Source organism: Cebus imitator, unplaced genomic scaffold (assembly GCF_001604975.1).
Source record: "Cebus imitator isolate Cc_AM_T3 unplaced genomic scaffold, Cebus_imitator-1.0 Scaffold210, whole genome shotgun sequence".
Taxonomy (NCBI): Eukaryota; Metazoa; Chordata; class Mammalia; order Primates; family Cebidae; genus Cebus; species Cebus imitator.
The window spans coordinates 3,503,920-3,525,553 of NW_016107525.1; the positions used below are offsets into that span (position 1 = coordinate 3,503,920).

General features: G+C 36.6%; 2 pseudogenes; one reads left to right on the top strand and one right to left on the bottom strand.

Moving 5' to 3' along the window:
• The window catches only part of LOC108317853, a 2,385-nt pseudogene extending 1,975 nt beyond the window's left edge, over positions 1-410 (top strand).
• Positions 411-419: 9 nt separating this feature from the next.
• On the bottom strand, positions 420-11,616 carry LOC108317854 (annotated as a pseudogene).
• Positions 11,617-21,634: the final 10,018 nt, after the last annotated feature.

Below are 21,634 nucleotides of genomic sequence, written 5' to 3' on the forward strand. Positions count from 1 at the left end.
ACTCCGTCTCAAAAAAAAAAAAAAAGAAGAAGTTCTTTATGAACTTAGTGTCCATTGTCATGCAGCGTTATTTTTTTTCCATTCTTTTTCCCCTGTAATTTTGGAATTTCTGGTCCTGGAAAGAATGAAAGAAAATCTTAAGTTCTATGAGAACTTGGTTCATTGACAGATTTTGCTGAAGAAAGGAAAATTAAAGTGATCGTAAATTTTTTTAAAAGTTCAATTCCTGTTTGATTCTGAATGATGCTGGCATATTAAGTTGTGCTATAACTGGGAATGTCCATTTAGTCAATAAAAATGACAAAATAGTAACAATTGAAAGCCACACAGCCAATTATTTTTAAACAAAAATTTCAAAAATGTCATGACTAGTTCTTATGGGAACCATTTTATCTAGGAGTGGTTTTTAAGGCAGCATTTTAAGTTTCCATAAAACCAGAAGAGATATCAATAATATAACCAGAAACCTTTATTTCCAAGTACAGTGGTTTCTCCTGTTCATAGCTCAGATTTGAACTGTCTTCCATTTGAATCTGTTGCTCTTCCACCTCTAAAAGTTTATCTGGGGTTGAAGCTACCTACTTCTTCATCTTCATTTTTATGTAGAAGGCTACAACTCATTTTGTTCTATAGAAGAAATCATTTTCCTGATTATCGGTCATTCCATTCCACCTATATTTTCTTCACCTTCCTTCTTTTCTGTCAGAAGAGTTATCATGCTGAGCTTCTTCATTTTATGACGTTTATATTTTAGCACTGTTTTATTATTGCCTTCTGCATGTATATTTTCAACAATTTTCTTCAAATATAACACAGGTCCCAAGAGTGTCTTTATACTCCCCAGCAAAGACATAGCTGTCCACTTGCAGAATGGGCCTCTTGTCAATTCCCAAAATCTTGCATTTATTTTCACATTTTGAGAAAATACTGACAATTCTGCTGGAATCATCTTCTCTGCCTCCTATTCCTCCTCTTCCCCACTCTCTGGACTCCACTACTTGGTGGCCACCGTGGTCCCACAACCCCTCAGTGTGTCCCCAGTCACTAGCCACCCCAACCCAGTGCTACCATCTTAAGCCCCTTATTATTTTCTTAATAACATTTTCCTTTCTCTAGCTTACTTTAAGAATAACAGTATGTAATTCATATAACATACAAAATATATATTAATTAAATGTTTATATTATTTCTAAGGCTGCTGGTCAATAATAAGCTATTAGTCAAATTTTTACAGAGTCAAAAGTTATACACATATTTTTGAGTGTGTGAGGGTTATATATATGTATTACAGGTTTAATTAAATTAAAAGTTTAACATAATATTCAGCTAGTCAGTGAATTAATATTCAGTGAGTTTCATTCTGTGTTATTCCTGTGGAGACTGTGAAGGTAAAGCTAAATCTTATTCTAAGAACTCTAGTATCTGTGGGAACTAGCTCTTGGGTTTCTATTTCATTATTCTGATGCAAACTACTTAAATTAAAAACAAGTAATCTAGTTATATTTGTGTGTGGCGGGTGTTAACAATTCTTGACTAGTTAAAATAGATAGAATCTGAATAGTTATGCTACTCACTTCATTTATTTGTGCTCAAAGAGAATAACTTTATAACATTTATAAAATAGTAGCCCTCAAAACTACATATTTGGCAAAATGTGCTTCCAACTGCTATTGCGACTTCTCTTATAGGAGACACAAAGTAAGCACCTGAGTATATTAGTGGAAAAAAATTGCTTGAAGGAGCAAGCTTCTTATTTTTGTTAATTGAATTTTTTAAATAGGATGTTAAAAAGCAAATAATTTTTGCTATACACACTAACTAGGGAACTACAAAGGCTTTTGTGAAATTCTAAAAGCACTTTTAAGAATAAATTTAAGAAAGTTTTCAATATCCTAAATCCTTTTCAATTTATCTATAGAAAGTAGCTTAATTAAAAAAAAAAAACATAGTTACAATACTGGATGAATGGATACACATTCATTTTAAAGAAAAGTAAAACAGAACAAAATAAACAACAATAAGAAAATTTACCTTTCCAAAAACTAGGGATACATGGGACCTTCCTTAATCTAATAAAAGATGAGTGAGAAACTGAGGCAGTGATGTTTTATCTTACCACTACTACTCAATCTTGTACTGAAAGTCCAATCTAGATAAATAAGAGGAAAAAAAAAACAATCTAACAGGCATAGACATTTATTCATAGACAACATGATTTATGTGGAAACTTTTAAATCATCTGTCAAACACTCCTGGAAATAATTTTTAAAAGGAGATTAACATGTTTTTAGGAAGCAAGGTCAATATTTTAAAAGTTAATCGATTTCCTATATGCTAAAAATGAAAAATTTGAATCTGAAATAAAAAAAAAAAAAAAAACTGAAGGAAAAGAATTTTAAAAATCTAAACAAATAGAAAATATACCATGTTGAATAGAAAAGTCCATAATTTTTTTTTTCATTCTGTGTGTAAAGCACTGAAGGTAAAAGGAACAGTCCCTGCCTTTAATGGGATCACAATGCAGTGGAGAAAAGAGATAAATGTCCAGGCAATTACAATACAGAGCAAAAAGATTTAAGATGCAATGGTTAGCACTAGCTATCATGAGAGCTCACAGGTTGGTCACTTATCTCAGCCTTGGGCGATCAAAGGAAACTACCTGGAAAAGGCTGCACATGAGAAGACTCTTAAAAAAGCAGACAGAATCTATCCAAGCTAAGTGGAGGAGGGTTAACAATCCAGGGTGTGGATGAACCATATGCAAATGCAAAAAATGAGGGAAAGAAGGTGGCATCTGCACAAAAAGCCAACTGGAAGGAAGAAAGTTAACAAGAAAGTTAGAGAAAAAGGAATGGGAAGGAAAGAGAAGGGCAAGAAAGGAGAGCGTAGAAGGGCAGAGGAGAGAATGTAGCCATAACCGCATAGCTGCTTTGGTTCTCACCGCCCCGTGCCCCCAACCACAGTCTGGTCAATGTATTTTCCTGGGTTCTTGGCATGTAGATTTTTTTCATAGGTTATTTGGTGAACACACTCTTTCTCCCATCCAAGTAATAATAACCAGGCCCAACCCTGCTTAGCTTCCAAAATCAGATGAGAATGGGCATATTCAGGATGGTATGGCTGTAGACCACTCTGTCTCTTATGATCAATATAATCTCTTGTTAAAAATGGTGTACGACATGATATTTTGATATATATACCCAATGGGAAATGATTAAATAAAGCTAATTAACATACCTTTACCTTACATAGTTATCATTGTTTTGTGGTGTGGACATTTAAGATCTATTCTCTTAGCAATTTTCAAATATGCAATACATTATTGTCAATTAATTGTCCTGCTATATATCAGATCTCCAGAACTTCTTCCTTCTGTTTAACTGAAACTTGGTGTCCTTTGACCAACATCTCCCAACCACCTTTACCCACCACCCCCAGCTTTTGGCAACCATCACTCTTCTCTCTGGTTCTATGAGTTCAACTTTTTGAGATTCCACATATAAGTGAGATCATACAGTATCAGTATTTCGGTGCTTGGCATGTGTGACTTAGCCTAGTATTCTCCAGGTTCATCCACATTGTCACAAATGACAGAATTCGCTTCTTTTCAAAGGCTAAATAATATTCCATTGTATATATGTGCTCATGTGTGTGTATACACATATATATGATATATATAATATATGTGCATCGATTAATCCATCGATGGACACTTAAGTTGATTCTATATTTTGGCTATTATGAATAATGCTGCAATAAATACAAGAGTGCAAATGTCTCTTTAAGAGACTGTTTTCATTTCCTTTGGATATAAGTATCCACAGGAGTAAAATTGCTGTACCATATATTAGTTCTCTTTTTTTTTTTTTTTGAGAAACTTTCATATTGTTTTTCTTAATGGTGGTATCAATTTGAATTCCAACCAAGTGTACAAGAGTTCCCCTTTCTACATACCCTGATGATATTTTATCTTTTTTAAAAAATAAGAACCTTTCTAACAGGTGTTAGGTGATATCACATTGTAATTTTTTAAAACAAATTTTGCATTTCACTAATGCATAGTGACATTGAGCATTTTTTCATATACCTGTGTGAACCAAAAGTATCCGAGACATATGACTATCAATTTAGAAAGTTTACTTTTCCAAGGTTAAGAATACACCCATGACAGCTTCAGGAGATGCTGATGACATTTGCCTAAGGTGGTTGTGGTACAACTTGCTTTTATACATTTTACAGAGATATGAGACATCAGTTAATATGTATAGGACATACATTGGTTTGATCGGGAAAGGTAGGACAACTCAAAGTGGGAGCTTCCAGGTCGTAGGTAGGTAGACAAACAGTTGCATTCTTTTGAGTCTTTTATCAGCCTTCCACTAGGCACACAATTTATGTAAGAGGGAGGTAGAGAAATAGTCACTTATGCCTCAGTGTGGCTCAGTGAATCTGCATTTTACATAAACCATAGGGTAGAGACGGCAATGAGATATGCATTTTTCTCAGGTGAGCACAGGGATAACTTTGAGTTTTGCCCTTTGTCCTGTAGCTGTGAAGATAAGCTGTTAATTTACATTGCCAGGGTGAAATTCAACAGAACTGTCTTAGGGTAAATATCTTGAGGCCCACAAGAAATTTTCCTGTGGGCAAATTGTGAGGGACGTATGTAGCTTTTTAATCTTTGTAGTTATTTTAATTAGGAATAAAATGGGAGATACTTTTGTCTGACTCAGTTCCCAGATTAACTTTTGTATTTGGCTTAATAATTTGGGGATCCCAATATTTACTTTTCTTTCACACCTATTGGCCATTTGGGTGTAATTCTTTTAAGAAATGTCTATTTAGGTTTTCTTGCCTACTTTTTAATTGGAATATTTGTTTTCTTGCTATTGAGTTGTTTGAGTTCTGATATATTATTTCCTTATCACCTATGTGGTTTGTAAATATTTTCTCCAATTTCATAGGCTATCTTTTCACGCTGTGGATTATTTCCTTTGCTGGGAAGAAGGATTTTAGTTTGATGCAATATATTTTGTCTATTTTGGCTTTTGTTGTCTGTGCTTTTGGTGGCATATCCAAAAGAAATCATTGCCCCAACCAATGCAAAGAGAATTTTTTCTGTTTTCTTCCAGTAGTTTTATACTTTCCTGTATTATGTTTAACTCCTTAATTCATTTTGAGTTGACATTTGTATATGGTGTGAGATGATGGTCCAAGTTCATTTTTTTGCATGCCCACATCCAGTTTTCCCAAAACTATTTACAGAAAAGACTCTTTCCCCATTGTATGTTCTTGGCTACTTTGTCAAAGATGAGTTGACTGTCAACTGTATAGTTAACATGTCAATTCTCCCCAATTCCTTTACAGATTTCACACATTTTTTTTCTTTTTCTTTCTTTCTTTCTTTTTTTTTTCTTGAGATGAAATTTTACTCTGTCACCCAGGCTGGAGTGCAGTGGTGTGATCTTAGCTCACTGCAACCTCCACCTCCTGGGTTCAAGGGTTTCTTGTGCCTTAGCCTCCCAAGTAGCTGTGATTACATGCGTTCATCACCCTGCCTGGCTAATTTTAGTAGAAACAGTGTTTCACCATGTTGCCCAGGCTGGTCTTGAGCTCTTGGCCTCATGCGATCTGACCACCTTTGCCTCCCAAAGTGCTGGGATTACAGACGGGAGCCACTGTGCCCAGCCAGATTCCACACATTTCTAACAAAATATTAGCATGGTTTTTTTTTTTTTTTTGGAGATGTTGACAAAGTAATCCTAAAATTTTCATGAGAATTCAAAGGTTCCAAGGTAGTAAAATGATTGTAAAATAATAAAAAATAAGTTTGTTCACTCACATGATCCAATTTTAAGACTTATTATAAATCTACAATAATTAAAACAGTGTGGTATTGGTGAAATAATATACATAAATCAGCATAAGAGAATAAAGATCTCAGAAACAAACTCATACAATGAAATGATTTTTGAAATGTGCTAAAAACTTAATAAAAAGGGATAATGTTTTTACCAAATAGTGCTAAAAGTTTTTGATAACTGTATGAAAAAAATTATTTTCCTATATCTCACACCTTACACAAGAATTAACTCAAAATGGATCATAAACTCAATTGCCAAAATGAAAAACTGTAATACCTTTAGATGAAATTATAAGATAAATTCTGCATGACCTCGTGTTTGACAATGAGCTTGTAGGCACAATATCAAAAGCATTATCCCTGAAAAAAAAAAAACACACACACACACACAACTTTATCAAACCTAAAAGCTTTTGTTTTGAAAAATACATTGTTAAAAGAATGACATGATTAGACGCAGAGTAAGAGAAAATCATATATCAGACAAAAACAAAGTTGTATCCAGAGTATACAAGGAATACTTAAAACTCAGCAATAAGGGGGAAAAATAAAACAGTGGATAATAAATCCAAACAGAAACTTCACCAGAGATACACTGATGGAAGATAGGAATATGAAAAGATACTCAACATCATGTGTTATTAAGCCAATGCAAATTAAAAAATAAAACTGGCAACACCAAATGCTTGCAAGTTTGTGAAATAACAGGATATTTCATTCATGGATAGGAATGTAAAATAATACAGACTCTTTGAAGACAGTTTGGTAGTTACTTATAAAGAAAAACAAAGCAAACATAGAATTATTAAAGGACCAATTAATAACAACCCTAGGTATTTACCCCAATGAACTGAAAACTCATGTTCACAGAAAAACCTGTATGAAAGTGTTTATAACACTTTTATTCATAATCACCTAAAATTAGAAGCAACAAAGAGTCCTCTAATAGGTGAATGGAAAAACAAATTGTGTGACATCCATAAAAGAACATATTATTTGATGATAAAAGTGAACCAAGTATTAATGTATGCAACAATGTGATTGAAATTTAAATGCATTTTGCCAAATTAACAAAAAAGACTAAAATTCCACATATTGAATTATTTCATTTATATGACATTCTAGAAAAGGCAAAAATATGGGGTCAGAAAAAATCATGTTTTTTCTCCCCATTTTTCAGAGGGAAGGGTTGACAACAAAGGGATGCCTAGGATAATTGTCGGGATAATGTAACTATTCTTTGTGACACTGAAGTGATAAATGTCTGGTGCTATGCATTTGTCAAAACTCAGAACTTTACATAAAAAAGAATGAACTTCAATGTATGCAAAACATAAAAAATCAACCAGTAGATTTGGAATCTAAGGATGAAATGGCTAATACTGTTGCAATATAGATTATTGTAATAATCTATTGCAATACAGATTATTGCAACAGTATGACCTCACTGAAGGGGTTGGAGGCAAAAAAAAAGTTGATATAAGTAATTAAGTAATGCTAAAAAATGGTGATTTGACTGGATAGATATGTGCGTATATGTGGGTTAGTATCCTTACATATATTTTTCTAACTGTGTCAATTGAGAGGGCTTGAAAGCAATGACTCTAGTAGTATGGATCACTCCAGTACACATATCTAGGCTTTTAGGTACTATTTCCCAATTTAAAACAAACAAACAAACAAAACAGAAATCTTAGAAGAAATGGCTATTAGAGCTGTGGTATGAAATAAGCAAGATAATCCTGAAACATCTTTTAGGATGAGGAAAAAAAAAAGTAGTGCTCAGAAAATAAAAAGATGGATGCATTACAAAGGGACACAGGAGCCTACCTGAAATATCTTCCAATAATCCAATTTGGAACAAGTTTTATAACAAAATAAATAATACAGTATTGGGTTGTAACCCAAAGAATAAATCTTCATGCGTTTATACTGATGTAGATAAATGAATGAATAAATAAATAAATAAATGAGGGAGAACAGGCAAACCTTCCTTACAGTAAAACTCCAAATAATTTATGTAGATACTCTCCTTTCCAGAAGGCGGGGCTTAACCTCCCATCCCCCATTTGATGTGGTCTTGCTTCCAAAGAAGAATAGAGTATGAAAAAGGGCTCCGGCCAATACATCTGAAGAACAATACCTGGGGGAGGGGATCATGGTTCACATCAGTGGAAGTCAGGTTAATATCATGCATCCCTGATATGATTTGATGAGAATAGCACATTACCTCTGTGCTATTCTTCCCAAAAATACATTGAGAAAAATATAAGACAAACCCCAGTTGAAGATCTTTCCAGAAAATCAGTGATAAAAACACCCTAAAATTGCCAAGGTCATAAAAAACAAACAAACAAACAAAAAAACAACAAAAAAGAAAGCCTGAGAAATTTCTCCCAGCAAGAAGAAAGCCTAAGAAGACATGATGACTAAATGTAATGTGGTCCCTTGGATGAGATTCTGGAACATAAAAAGAACACTAGGTAAACGTTAAGGGTGCTTGTACAAAGCTTAAACTTTATATAACAATAGTCCATCAATAATGTTTCACTAATTGTGGTAACCTACAATAGTAATGTAAGATGTTCGTAACAGGTAATATTAGGGCTGAAGCATACGTGAACCCTGTGTTATGACTTAGCAACTTTCTGTTCATCTAAAATCTTACATGTATATATAATTTTTGTATTCTGTATACAAAATTTATGCCAAAGAAATCTATAGACTTTTGATTTTCAGTGTAGCATGTAAGGAGCTTAGAAGTCACCACTTCATCCTAACAAGTAAAAAGCTGAGCAAACTTAAAAAGAAAAAAACACCAATTTTTCTTAAAGAAAAGAAGTGTAGTTTCAGGGAAAAACACTTCCCTTATGAATGAAGAGACAAATAGGCAGACACAGAGAATCACAATTACTGGAGTAAATACATCCAGGAAACTAGTGCTGGTGTAGGAAATCCTGAATAGTAATTGATAAATCTTTACAGGCTTGGTGTAAATAACCCTGAGTTAAAAATGCCGGAAGACCAAGTCTTAGGGGGGCCCTACACTTATGTGAGTTTACCTACAAGACTTTGACCAGGTGCCCACAGTAGATATCTGAGAAAAACCCACTGGTGCTTCCAGCAGAAGAAAAAAAAAAAAAAAAGAAACATTTTGAAATATGCCAGACCATTCTGTTCTTAAAATGGCTTGCCTTTAGGAAAAATTATTTTACAAGAGCCTAACTGGCTGGTGTTTTATCATAGCCTAACCAACCTGGAGAAAAAGAAATACCCAACTCTAACTAGTCCTTGCCTTCCACATGGGGGAAAGAAATACACAAGTCCAGCACCCTCCAGCCACCCTGTCCCACATAAAAGTGAGGGAGGTGATGAAAAGTTTTTGTAAAGTTCATAGTCTAGGAGCACAGGCTCATTTAACCTAATCATAAGATGGTAGAATGCTTTCTGTCTTAGGCTGTTTTTTCATTGCTATAAAGAAATACCTACAACTGAGTATGAAGAAAAGAGGTTTTATTGTCTCACAGTTGTGCAGGCACTACAAGAAACATTACACTGGCATCTTCTCAGTTTCTGGTGAGACCTCGGGAAGTTTGAAATCATGGCAGAAGATGAAGGGGGAGCCAGGGTTCCACAGCAAAAATGGGAACAAAAAAAGGGAGAAAGGAGAGGGGCCACATATTTTTAAACAACCAGATCTCATGTAAAATTACTCACCAAGAGGATGGCATTAAGCCATTTGTGAAGGATCTGTTGTTATGATTCAATTACCTCCTATCAGGCCCAACCTCCAACAATGGGAATTATAATTCAATATGAGATTTTGAGGGAAAAATATCCAAACGATATCATTTTTCCCCTGGCTCCTCAAATCTCATGTTTTCCTCACATTGTAAAATACAATCGTCCTCTGCTAAAAGTCCCCCAAAAGTTTCAACTTATTCCAGCATTAAATCAAAAGTTCACAAACCATAGTCTTATTTGAGACAAGGCAATACCCTTCCACCTATGAGTCTGTAAAATAGAAAGTAAGTTATTTACTTCCAAGATACAATGGATGGATATTTGTATCTTGGTTAAATATTCCCATTTTAAAAAGGACAAATGGGTCAAAAGAAAGGAGCTACAAACTCCATGCAAGTCTGAAACCCAACAGTGCAGTCATTAAATCTTAAATCTCCAAAATAATCTATTTCACTCTGTGTTCCACATCCAGGGACACAGCTGCAAGGGTTTGGCTCTCAAGGGCTTGAAGAGCTCTGCCTCTGTGTGTTTGCAGCGTATGGCCACCGCATCTGCTCTCACAGGTTGGAGCTGAGTACCTGTGACTTTTCCATGAACAGAGTCCAAGTTGCTGGTGGAGCTACCATTCTGGGATATTGAAGGCTGTGGCCCCCTTCTCACAACTCCAGAAAGCAGTGCCCCACTGTAAGTACTGTGTAGGGCCTTCAACCCCATCTTTCTCCTCTGTACTGCCCTAGTAGAGGTTCTCTGTGAGGGTTTCTTTCTTTCAGGAGTCTTCTGCCTGGGCATCCAGGCTTTCTCATATATCCTCTGATAAATAGAGTCTGCCAAGCCTCCTTCACTCTTTCATTTGGTGGACCTTCAGACTTAACATCCCATGAAAGCCACTAAGGCTTACATCTTGCATCCTCACCCTCTGAAGCAGCAGCCCAAGCTTTATCTGGGACCCTTTCAGCTGAGACTGGAGCACAAATGGCCTGGATGCTGGGAGCAGAGTCCCAAGGGCAAACAGAGCAGCAGAGGCCTGAGCCTGGCCCACAAAACTTTTTTTTTTTACTCTTAGGTCTCTGAGCCTGTGATAAGAGAAGGGATTGTCTCAAAGATCTATGAAACTTTAAGTCATTTATTTGCTCCTGCATCTGAGAGTAAGTTGTTAGAAGCAGTCAGGCCACATCTTAAATGCTTTGCAGCTTAGAAATTTCTTCCACGAGATATCTATGTCATCACTTTTAAGTTTAAATTTCCAGAGACCACTAGGGCATGAACAAAATATAGCCAAATTCTTTACTAAGCTATAACAAAGATGACCTTTGCTTCAGTTTTCAATAAGTTTCTCATTTCCATCTGAGACTTGTCAGCCTGGACTTCACTGTCTATGTCACTGTCAACCTTTTGGTTACAATGAATTAATCAGACAGGAGAAGCCAAGATAATACCTCTTAACTCATATTATGAGGCCAGTATTGCCCTAACCAAAAACATTACAAGAAAAACCTAAACAGCAATATCTGTCATAAAGATAAATGCAAAAATCCTTAAAAATTAGCAAATTGAATACAACAATGCATAAGAAATATTATACATGACCAAGTGAGATTTATCCCAGGCACTCATCTGGTTCAACATTCAAAAGTCAGTTAAGGTAATCAATCACATCAACAGCCTAAAGAGAAAGAATCACATGATTATATAAATAAATTCAGTAAAAACACTTGATAAAATCAACACTCTATATGCTTTTTAAAAATTAAGCAGACTAGGAATAGAAAGGTGAACTTCCTCAATTTCATAAAGAACATTTACAGAAAACTAACAGATAACATTATACCTAATGATGAAAAACTTGAAGCTTTCCTGGAAAGTTCAGGAATAAGAAAAAGATGTCTCCTTTCATCACACTTTTCCTTTTTCTTTTAAATGTATGTGATTACATGGTAGGTGTATGTATTTATAGGGTAAATGAGATACTTTCATACCACAGTTAACTTGATATGGTCCCATCTGTCCATTTTTGCTTTGGTTGCCTGTGCTTGGGAGGAATTACAAAATTTTGCATATAGACATGCAACACATAATAATCAAATCATGGTAAATGGAACTGAACGATGAGAACACATGGATAAATAGTGGGAAACAACATATACTGGGGCCTGCCCAGGAGAGGTGGGGAAAGGGAGAGCATAGCTAATGGATGCTGGCCTTAATACCTAGGTGATGGGTTGATCTGTGCAGCAAACCACCATGGTACACGTTTACTTATGTAATGAGCGCCTATGTCCTGCATATGTATCTGAAACTTAAAAGTTGATGGGAAAAAAAAAAATCAGTCATGGTAAATGGGCTATCCATGCCCTCAAGTGTTTATCCTTTGTATTATAAAAAATTAAATTATACTTTTAGTTATTTTAAAATGTAGAATTATTATTGACTATAGTCACCCTGTTCTGCTAGCAAATACTATATCTTAGTCATTTTTTCTAACTACTTTTTGCACATATTAAAATCCCCAGTTCCCCTGCAAATCACCCCACTACCCTTCCCAGCCTTCAATATCCATCCTTCTTCTATTCTTAGATCCCACAAATAAGGGAGAACATGTGACATTTGTCTTTCTGTGCCTGGCTTATTTCACTTAACATAAGGACCTCCAGTTCCATCCATACTGTTGCAAATAATAGGATCTCATTCTTTTTTTGGTTGAATAGTACTCCATCGTATATAAGTAACGCATTTTCTTTATTCAATCTTCTGTTGGACACTTAGGTTGTTTCCAAATCTTGGCTATTGTGAATAGTGCTGCAACAAATATGGGAATGCAGATATCTTTTTGATATACTTATTTCCTTTCTTTTGGTATATACCCAGCAAAAGTTTTGCTGGATAAAATGGTAGGTCTATTTTTAGTTTTTTGAGGAACAGCCAAACTATTCTTCATAGTGGTTGTACTAATTTACAAGTGTACAAGGGTTTCCTTTTCTCCACATTTTCACCAGTATTTTTTATTGCTGCTTTTTTGGATATAAGCCATTTTAATTGGGGAGATAATATCACATTGTAGTTTGTTTTGCATTTCTCTGATTATCCGTGATGTACATCTGAAGAAAATACAAAAGTTCAGATGAAAATATTAAAGAAGAAACAAATAAATTAAGAGACATTCCATGTTTATGATTAGGAAGACTCAATATTGTGAAGATGTCAGTTTCTCCCTACTTAATCTATAGATTCCATGCAATCTCAGTCAAAATCTCAGCAAGTTATTTTGTGGACATCAAAAAAACGTTTCTGAAGTTAATATAAAGAGACAAAAGACCCAGAAGGATCAACTCAATACTGAAGAAGACACAAAGTCAGGGGATTGACACTACCCTATTTTAAGACTTACTATAAAGCTACACTTATCAAGACAGTGTGATAGTGTTAAAAGAGTAGACAAATAGATCACTAGGACTGAATAGGGAACCAAGAAATAAACTCACGTAAATATAATCAACTGATCACGACAATGGAGCAAAGACTGTGATGGAACAAGAATAGCCTTTTCAATAAATGGTATTCAAACAACTGGACACCCATTTGCAAAAAAAAAAAAAAAAGTAAATCTAAACAAAGACAATACATCCTGCACAAAATTAACTTAAAGTGAATTATAGAACTAAATGTAAAACACAGAGTATAAAACCCCTAGAATATAACATTGAAGAAAATCTGGATGACCTTGTGAATAATGATGACTTATTAGATTCCACACCAAAGGCATTATCCATGATAAGTCAGACTTAATTGAAATGAAAAATTTCTTCTCTGTGAAAAACAGTGTCAAAATATTACAAAGACAAGGTATTGTCTTGGATAACATATTTGAAAAAGAAATATTTGATAAAGGATTTATCCAAAATATAGGAAAAACTCCTAAAACTTAACAAAAAGGAAATGAACAACTGGGTTAAAAAAAGGAGCAAAAGTCTTGAACAGATGTATATCATGAAAGCAGATATATAGATGTCAAGTGAGCATATGAAATGATGTTCCACATCATATGTCATTATGGGATTGCAAATTAAAACAGCAATGATATTTTACTATACATCTATTAGAATGGCAAATATCCAAAACATTAATAATACCAAATTCTCATGAAGAGGCAGATCTGCAGGAATTTTCATTCGTTGCTCATGGATATATAAAATGTTACAGCCACTTTGGAAGACAGTTTGGGAGGGTTTTACAAAACTAAATATGTGCATACCCTATGATATGACAGTGTTTCTCCTTGGTATTTATCAAAATGAATTGAAAACTTATATCCACACCAAAAGCTGCATATAGGTGTTTATAGAAGCTTAATCCATATTTCCCCAAATTTGTAAGTAAGCAAGATGTAGTTGAGTAAATCAGTGGATAAAGTATTGTACATCCTAAAAATTGAACATTTTTTAGTACTAAAGAGAAATGCACTAAGCCATGAAAAAATATGGAGAAAATCACTTAATAGTAGTAGGGCCTGACCATTTTGGCACCAGAAACCTGCATTGTGGAGGACAATTTTTCTATCAAACCAGGGACAGAAATGATTTTGGGATAATTCAAGTGCATTACATTTATTGTGCACTTTATCTCTATTATTATTACTTGGTAATACATAATGAAATAATTATATAAATCACCATAATGTAGAATTAGTGGGAATCCTGAGTTTGTTTTCCTGAAACTAGATGGTCCTACCTGGGTGTGATAGGAAACACTGACAGATCATCAGGCATTAGATTTTCATAAGAAGCATGCAACCTAGATCCCTCACATATAAAATTCACAAGAGGATATGTGGTCCTATGAGAATCTAATGCTGCTGCTGATGTGGCAGGAGGCAGAGCTCAGACAGTGATGCAAGTGATGGGGAGCAGCTGTAAATACAGACGAAACTTTGCTCACTCACCTACTGCTCACCTGCTATACAGCCCAGTTCCTAAGAGGCCATGGATCAGTACCAGACCATGGCCTAGGGATTGGGGACCCCAGACTTATAGTGAAGAGGTACCTGAGATGTGGCCACAAGCATGTAGCAAATTATTGGCACTTGTCCACCCAAGGCTATCGTTTTAAATTATCACAAGTTAGAGGCTAAGATGAAAGGAAAACATCAAAATGAAGCCTGAAGAATTGAACTACAAAGCTGTGTAGTTCTAGGGAAACACATTCTCAAACTCAAAGATCTCTAGCCAGGTCTGGCTTTGAGATAGGAGGTAGGACTTGATTTCAGAGGCAGGGCTTGGACACCAGACCAAATTGAGTACTAGCTAAAACAGGGACAGGGCAGAAGCAACTTTCCATAAGACATAACCACCAGTGTGCCATGTCATTTTACCATTACCATGGCAAGACCCAAAAGTTAAAACCCCTTTTCATGCCAATGACCTGACAAATTTGAATTTACCATACTTTTCCTAGAAATTTCTGCATAGGCTGCCCCTTAATTTGCATGTAATTAAATGTAGATGTGAATATGACTACAGAACTGTCTCGGAGCTGTTACTCTGGGCACACTACCTATGGAGTAGCTCTGCCCTGCAAGGAGCAGTACCTTGTTGCTATACACTGCTGATTAAATAAAAGTTGCAGTGTAACATCACTGGCTTGCCCTTGAATTTTTCCTGGGTCAAGCAAAGAACCATCCTGGACTAAGTCCCAATATCGGGGCTCACCTGCCTTGCATCATATGCCAACTAACCAAGGAACAAAGAGCAGAGACAACAATCAGCAGAGAACCAAGACAGCAGAGATGGTGGCAACCAATGATCAGCAGAGAGGTGGTGATTGGAGAAAGATGACAAGAGATGGCAGTAGGCCAGACAGTGGGAGTTCAGTGAGACAAAGAGCAGAGAGATGGCGAAGCAGTCTATGATAGAGGCTGCAAGAGCTGTAACACTAAGGCTGTTAACAATAAAGAGCTGCTAACAATACAGAAATGTAACACTAACCAAAGGCTCTTCTCAGAGCCATTATTTACTCTAGCAGGTGGCAGAGCCAAGCAGATGGGCAAGTGGCCATAGTACCACTAATCTGTGTCAGACCCACTGCTCCAACCAGCAGGCCAGTGGGTTACCAGTCTCTGTGCTGGCCCCTCTGCACAATAGCCAAGTCTACCCAAGCTGAGGGAACCTAGAGCGATCCTCACCTGGGTCCCACATAAAAAATTGGCTGGTGCCATTTTGGCTCCTGTGGATGGATGAGTGTCTTCTGCTTCTTTATTAATATTGGGAGAACTAGAAAATAAAAGCCTTTGGCTAACTGGTCAGTTAAAATTCCCATCATTTGGGTATCCTGAAGCACATCCTTGTCACCCTTCTCCCAGTCCTTTCTCCTCTGAATCCATTTTATTTTACCAACCAATAGTTTTATTTTTAATCATAAAATGTATGCTTCATTTTTAGTCTTATGTTTGCTTTTGAGTTTCTGTTAACTGTGTTCTATGTTTAGACAATTGATTAAGGCAGGACACTTAATTGTGAGAGGTATCCCATTGTGTTGACTCAGGGACACCAGAGTTACATCGTTCTGTGATGCCAACATGGTCTTGGGTTCACTGTTGGCTGCCCACTGGGTGCCCCAGGGATTTTGGCATTCTGTGAGGGGACCCTTATTGGCTGAAATCAGGCATTATAGGTTTTCAGCATTGATATTTTTGGCCACCCGCCACATGCTCTGGGGTTTTCAGCATTGACAGTTCCTCTAGGATGGTGAGTTATAGCCCATCCCCCTAAGAGAATATTGGTCTCATCTTTTTCTGCCCTGAAGATAGAAGTTACCATTTACCAGTTACAGGACCATCCCTGTGTGCTGACTTATAACTGCCTTGCTCAATCCTCATTGGTTGAAGAAACTAGGGGTTCCCAGGCCCCTGGCCTGACAGATGACCAGGTAGAAAAGTGGCTACCTAAACATTTTTTTGATGTTTCCACTACTGGCAAGTCAGGGCCCTCTGAGATCTCCCTTTCGGCAATGCTGTTTGACCGCTTCCCTTCCACAGTCACACTTTTTTTTTGCCCATTTCTCTGCCTAACTGCTGCTTTCTGTGGATTTAGTTTTAATATGCTAGTACTTATTTGTAGCTCATAATCTACTTTTGTAATGCCTTGCTCCCTATACTTACAATTTCTCTTCAGGAAGCAGGAATCTAAAAGGAAAAAACAAAAAACAAGGTGCTCAGTTTATGTCCCTCTTGCTATACTTAAAAAGACTGTTGTGTACAGAAAAATATCATTGTTTTTCACAGGGACAGTGGTAAGCATACCAGAAGACTCACCACTAGGATATTTTCTAGGTGACTGGAACAAATTCAAATTTGGCTTAAAGAAAAATAAACTCATTTTCTATTGCAGCATCTTTTGGGCTCAATACAAATTAGTAAATCAACAGATGTGGCCAAAACATGGTCTGTACATTGTAAGAGTATTTTGCAATTAGACTTATTATGTAAAAAAGAAGGAAAATGGCAAGAAGTCCCTTATGTCCAGGTTTTCATGACTCTTTACTGGCTGCTGTAACTTCTAGGCACCAGGAAAACCTGCCTAAGGGATTCTCTCCTAGCTGCTCCCTGTAGAAGGCCCACAAATTCCCTGGATTCTCCTCAGTCTCCCCAATTCTGATGGGGGGGTTCCACCAGTTCTCTAATGAAGAATTCCAACCCAGGGTCATCAGGCACCTCTCCCTCTTATCCAACTATCCCCAGCATATACCCTCCACTCCTAAGAAGGTAAGTCCAATCAATACCAGCAGCAGTGGGTCCCCACATCAGTCCCTAAAGGAAAACCTGTGTCCATTGCAGGAGGTAGCTAATGGAAATGGGGGAACATTGATAGTACACGTGTCATTTTCTATGTCTTATTTGGCTTTGTATGAGGAAAGACATGACCAGTTTTTAGAGAATCCAGAAAATTCTATACAGGAATTTGTTATTTATATTCTTTTATTTAACTTATCATGACTTATAAGTATTGTCATCTACTTGCTGTTCCATGAGAAAAAAAGTGGAGGAGAAAGTGTGTGGTTAAGCCAGTCAATTATGACAAAGTTAGAAAAATAACTTAGGAAAAAAGATTTAAAAATTTCACTCTGTTTCAGGGTCATTTAGTTGAGGCATTCAATAAATAGACTAATGCAAACCCAAACTTCCCAGAAGGACAGGCCCTCTACGGTATATATTTTATTACTCAATGTGCCCCTGAAATCAGGAGAAAGCTACAAAAAGCATAAATGAGACCTCAAAACCCTGTGAGTCAACTCTCATATGTCACCTTTAAAGTTAAAAATAGGGAAAGGAAACAAGAGGTAAAAACTCCCCCAAAAAATCTCCCAAGGTTCTTAACAGATGCTTTAAGTCCCCTGACACCTCAGAATTACCCATTCCAAGAAAGTGTAGCTAGATTGGCATCTGGGATACCCCAAAAAGAGCCCCTAACTTGCTGGTCTCTGGGTCAGAATTAGTGTACCTACTATACACAAAAGGACTATTGACAATGAGAATGTCCTAACAAGAGAGAGAGAGAGAGAGCTCCACATCAGTACTGGAGCTAACCTTCTTCTACTAGTTCCAATGAGCTGCATTGCTCAAGTACGTTTACTGTGAGTCTCGGACCCATGACCCAGCAGACAGCTTCCCACAGTGGCAGCCAAGTGGCCAATTGAACATTTTTCTTCAGTGTCTCCACTGCTGGGTGAGCTTTCTGGTGGCTCAGGGACTCTGAGGACTCCCCTTGAGCAGCACAGTTTGCTTGCTCCTTTCCTTATTTGATGTTATGGAATCCCATTCCCTGCCTCATCCTGTTTTCCATACCTATTGGAGCAAACAAAATTTGGCCAGGTAGATGAGTCCTAATTCTGTAAATAACTGGAATCCAGTTGTCACATTTAGGTTGTTTTACTTAATGTGTTTGTTTAGTTGTATATACAGGTATTTTGATATGTATTGTGTCTAGCTTGCTATCAAACTAGATTATACATAAAATAGCACTTGTAAACAAGACTAGTCTAAGCTTATTAGTTTGAAGAGAATATTCTGTTTCCTAAATTTTAATTTTAAGATTTTAACCTAGGTAAATCAGTGAGATTCATAGGCTTTAAAATGGCTTTAAATGGGAACTAGCTTTGCTTGGTATCTTGGTTCTTGGAGGTGACCCAGATAAAACTGTTCCAAGTAAAAAATGTTAAATATATGTGAATGGACTAAATGCTTAAATAATGAGCTTTTTTTGTAGTTTAAAACCTTAAAATGGTAGAATGGTTCTCATGCATAGAATTCCAAAGTCTGGTAGGCAGTTCAGGATTTCTTGCATCCTAGGTTTGTATAAAATGTGCCAAAGAAATGTATTCTTCACTGGGAAAAATATTTTTGTCATATTTGGAAATTATTAAAAGGGAAATTCAAAATATGAGGGAAACCATGAGTAGTTATGGATAGAAAATGTATTTTTTTCAAGGAAGGATACAAAGAAAGAGTAATTTTATAAAACGAGAGCTCTTGTAGAGTAAATTCATCTCCTACAGTAGAATGATTTGTTATTTAAGAAAGTGGTAGCATAGGGCAAGTCACAAAGTTTAAGCATATTGTAGATGACCAGTGTAACTGGTCATAAGGTTTTAAAGGGGAATTTATGAAAGGAATTTTGTGTGTAATTAAGCTAGCTGTAATTAAAAGGAAATGGTTTATAAGAGATTTTCTAAAGAATGAGCTACATGTTAAAACCACATTTTAAAGATATTAATTTGCTAAATTACCAGAAATTTTGCTTTTCAATTGTGTAATCTATTTATTTTGAAATCTTCTCAGATTCATGTCACTCTCTCCTTTAGCATTTTTATCAGCTCCTGTGAGTTTTTCTCCTTCAATTCTGAATGCTTTGTTCTGATGCTAAAGTGTTTTGTCTTAGAGGTCTGTGGGAGCAGTGTTTTCCTCCAGTATAACCTAATTCTGTGATCTTGTTTTTTTTCTTGATTTGTAACCTTATTTTGTGTTTTGGTTTTTTACTCTTCTATCACTTAGAAGAGTTTTGGGGACTGCTGAATGCTTGCCCAGCTCCATTCCCTTAGGCCAGGAGGGAGGACATTCATTCAGTCTGTTGAGGGGCTATGGATTTTGATTCTTTTGTTTGTGTTTCTACATTTTTTCAGGGTGTGCTGGAGGCAGTGTTGATGCTTAAGCTTTTATTTTGTTCTGTGCCAATGCTGTGGTGGTGTTCCACAGGTCCCGAGTCCATTATGTCCCTGTGCCCTGGGGACTTGGAATCAGGGAACTTGTAGCCACTTGGATATTCTTGGCTGGAATAGAGTGGAGGTGGGTGGCACTCACTGGCCCTTGAATGCCTTTTGAACTGTGTGGGAACCAAAGACTAGAAGCCAAGAAATAAAGTTGTAAAATTGACTTTATGAATTGTGTGTGCTCGGATGCTCTGATCTTGGTTAGTAGTAATTAGCTATACTATATAAACATTGCCTCCTCCCTTTAGAATTTAGGCCATATACAAAAGGCCGTCCAATATAAAAGTAAAATATTTCCCTTTTCCACAATGGAAAAAAAAAATAGCTTCCCTATTCTACCAGAACACTTAGTCTTACTAAAAACGTAAAAAGAAGAATCCCATGAGGATTAATTTCAACCAAAATGGGAGGGCCTTTATCAGGAATTGTTAAGCACTGCCACTGCTGTTAATCTTCAGGAAATCACTACTTGGGTGCTCTTATAAAGGATTAAGCCTGTTTCTTATGAGTCATAGGCACAAAGAAAGGACAGTATGACCTACGTCTACAATTCTTCAGAGGACCTCTGCTACCTATTTGAAATAGTCAGCAGTCAACCAGTAGTAACATGATCCTGTGGGTGAAAATAGGATCATTAAATTTTCTTTTCTTTTTGACTTTAATACTTTTTTTCTATTGCTTTAGCTAGTCACCTCCTCCTGGGAAACATCTCTTTTGTCCTTATTGGGCGTGAAGGCCACTCTAAGGCCCAACCAGATACTATGCTGCCACTGTTAATCCTGTTTTCTCTCCCAATTTCCTTGATCCAGTGTGGGTGGGACTAAAACTTTATAGTAAATATTTCAAAAATTATAGAATCAGAGAGTTATCTTTATAGTTGCTAGATTTGTCATCAACATCCCCAGGATACAGAGTTCCAGCTTCTGGCCTATCCAGGTACCCTAACTAACCATAATAATCGCAAAGCACCCAAACTCCTATTTGCTAAGTAGAACTCTTCCCCTCTTAACAGATTCCACCTGAACATCCCCACCACTATTACCTGGACCTGGGAATTTGGGTATATATACCTCCAGTGCACTCATCATTATAGTTTTTGCACTCACAGTTGTGTTAATGACACAAAATGTAAAGTTTCACTGTGATGCTCTGATAAACTTTGGTTGCCAGGTTCCAAAGGCTGCAGTGATGTAAGTGGGATTCCACTTGTGAGCCATATATGGTACCTTTTCCTTGATCAGAAAATACAGAGGAAAAACAAGTCTGGGAAGGTGGGAGTATCACCCCATTTTTGAAAACAAAGATTGTTCAACCACTACCATTAGAACAGGGGAAAATTACCTCTATAAACACAGCTTGTCAGTAAAGGATAAACATCACATCCCTTAGATCCTCTGTCTATGCCTCAACTGGGCCCATTTTTGTTTGCAACCATCAATGAAAATAATTCACACCCCATAACTAATTCTAACTCCCAGAGAGTTACCTGTTCTTTCAGCAGTAGCTTTCTTTTGTGTATCAAAAACTTGTAATAGGAAGTGAATGTACATCAGCTACTCTTGTCCCTCCAGGGGTCACAGTCTATAACCCAATATGACCCAAGAACTCCAGAAGTAACTGAGCAATAGAATTAATTGTGGTTGGAATCAGGGCACCAGTAGCACCTTGGGGCAGCTTTGCTTTCCCTAAGTTAAGCCTAAAGAAGTTGACTCAGAACCCTAGAATTCTTAGCCACCAACACAGGTCAGGCGTAGGGAATCCAAGAGTCTCTGT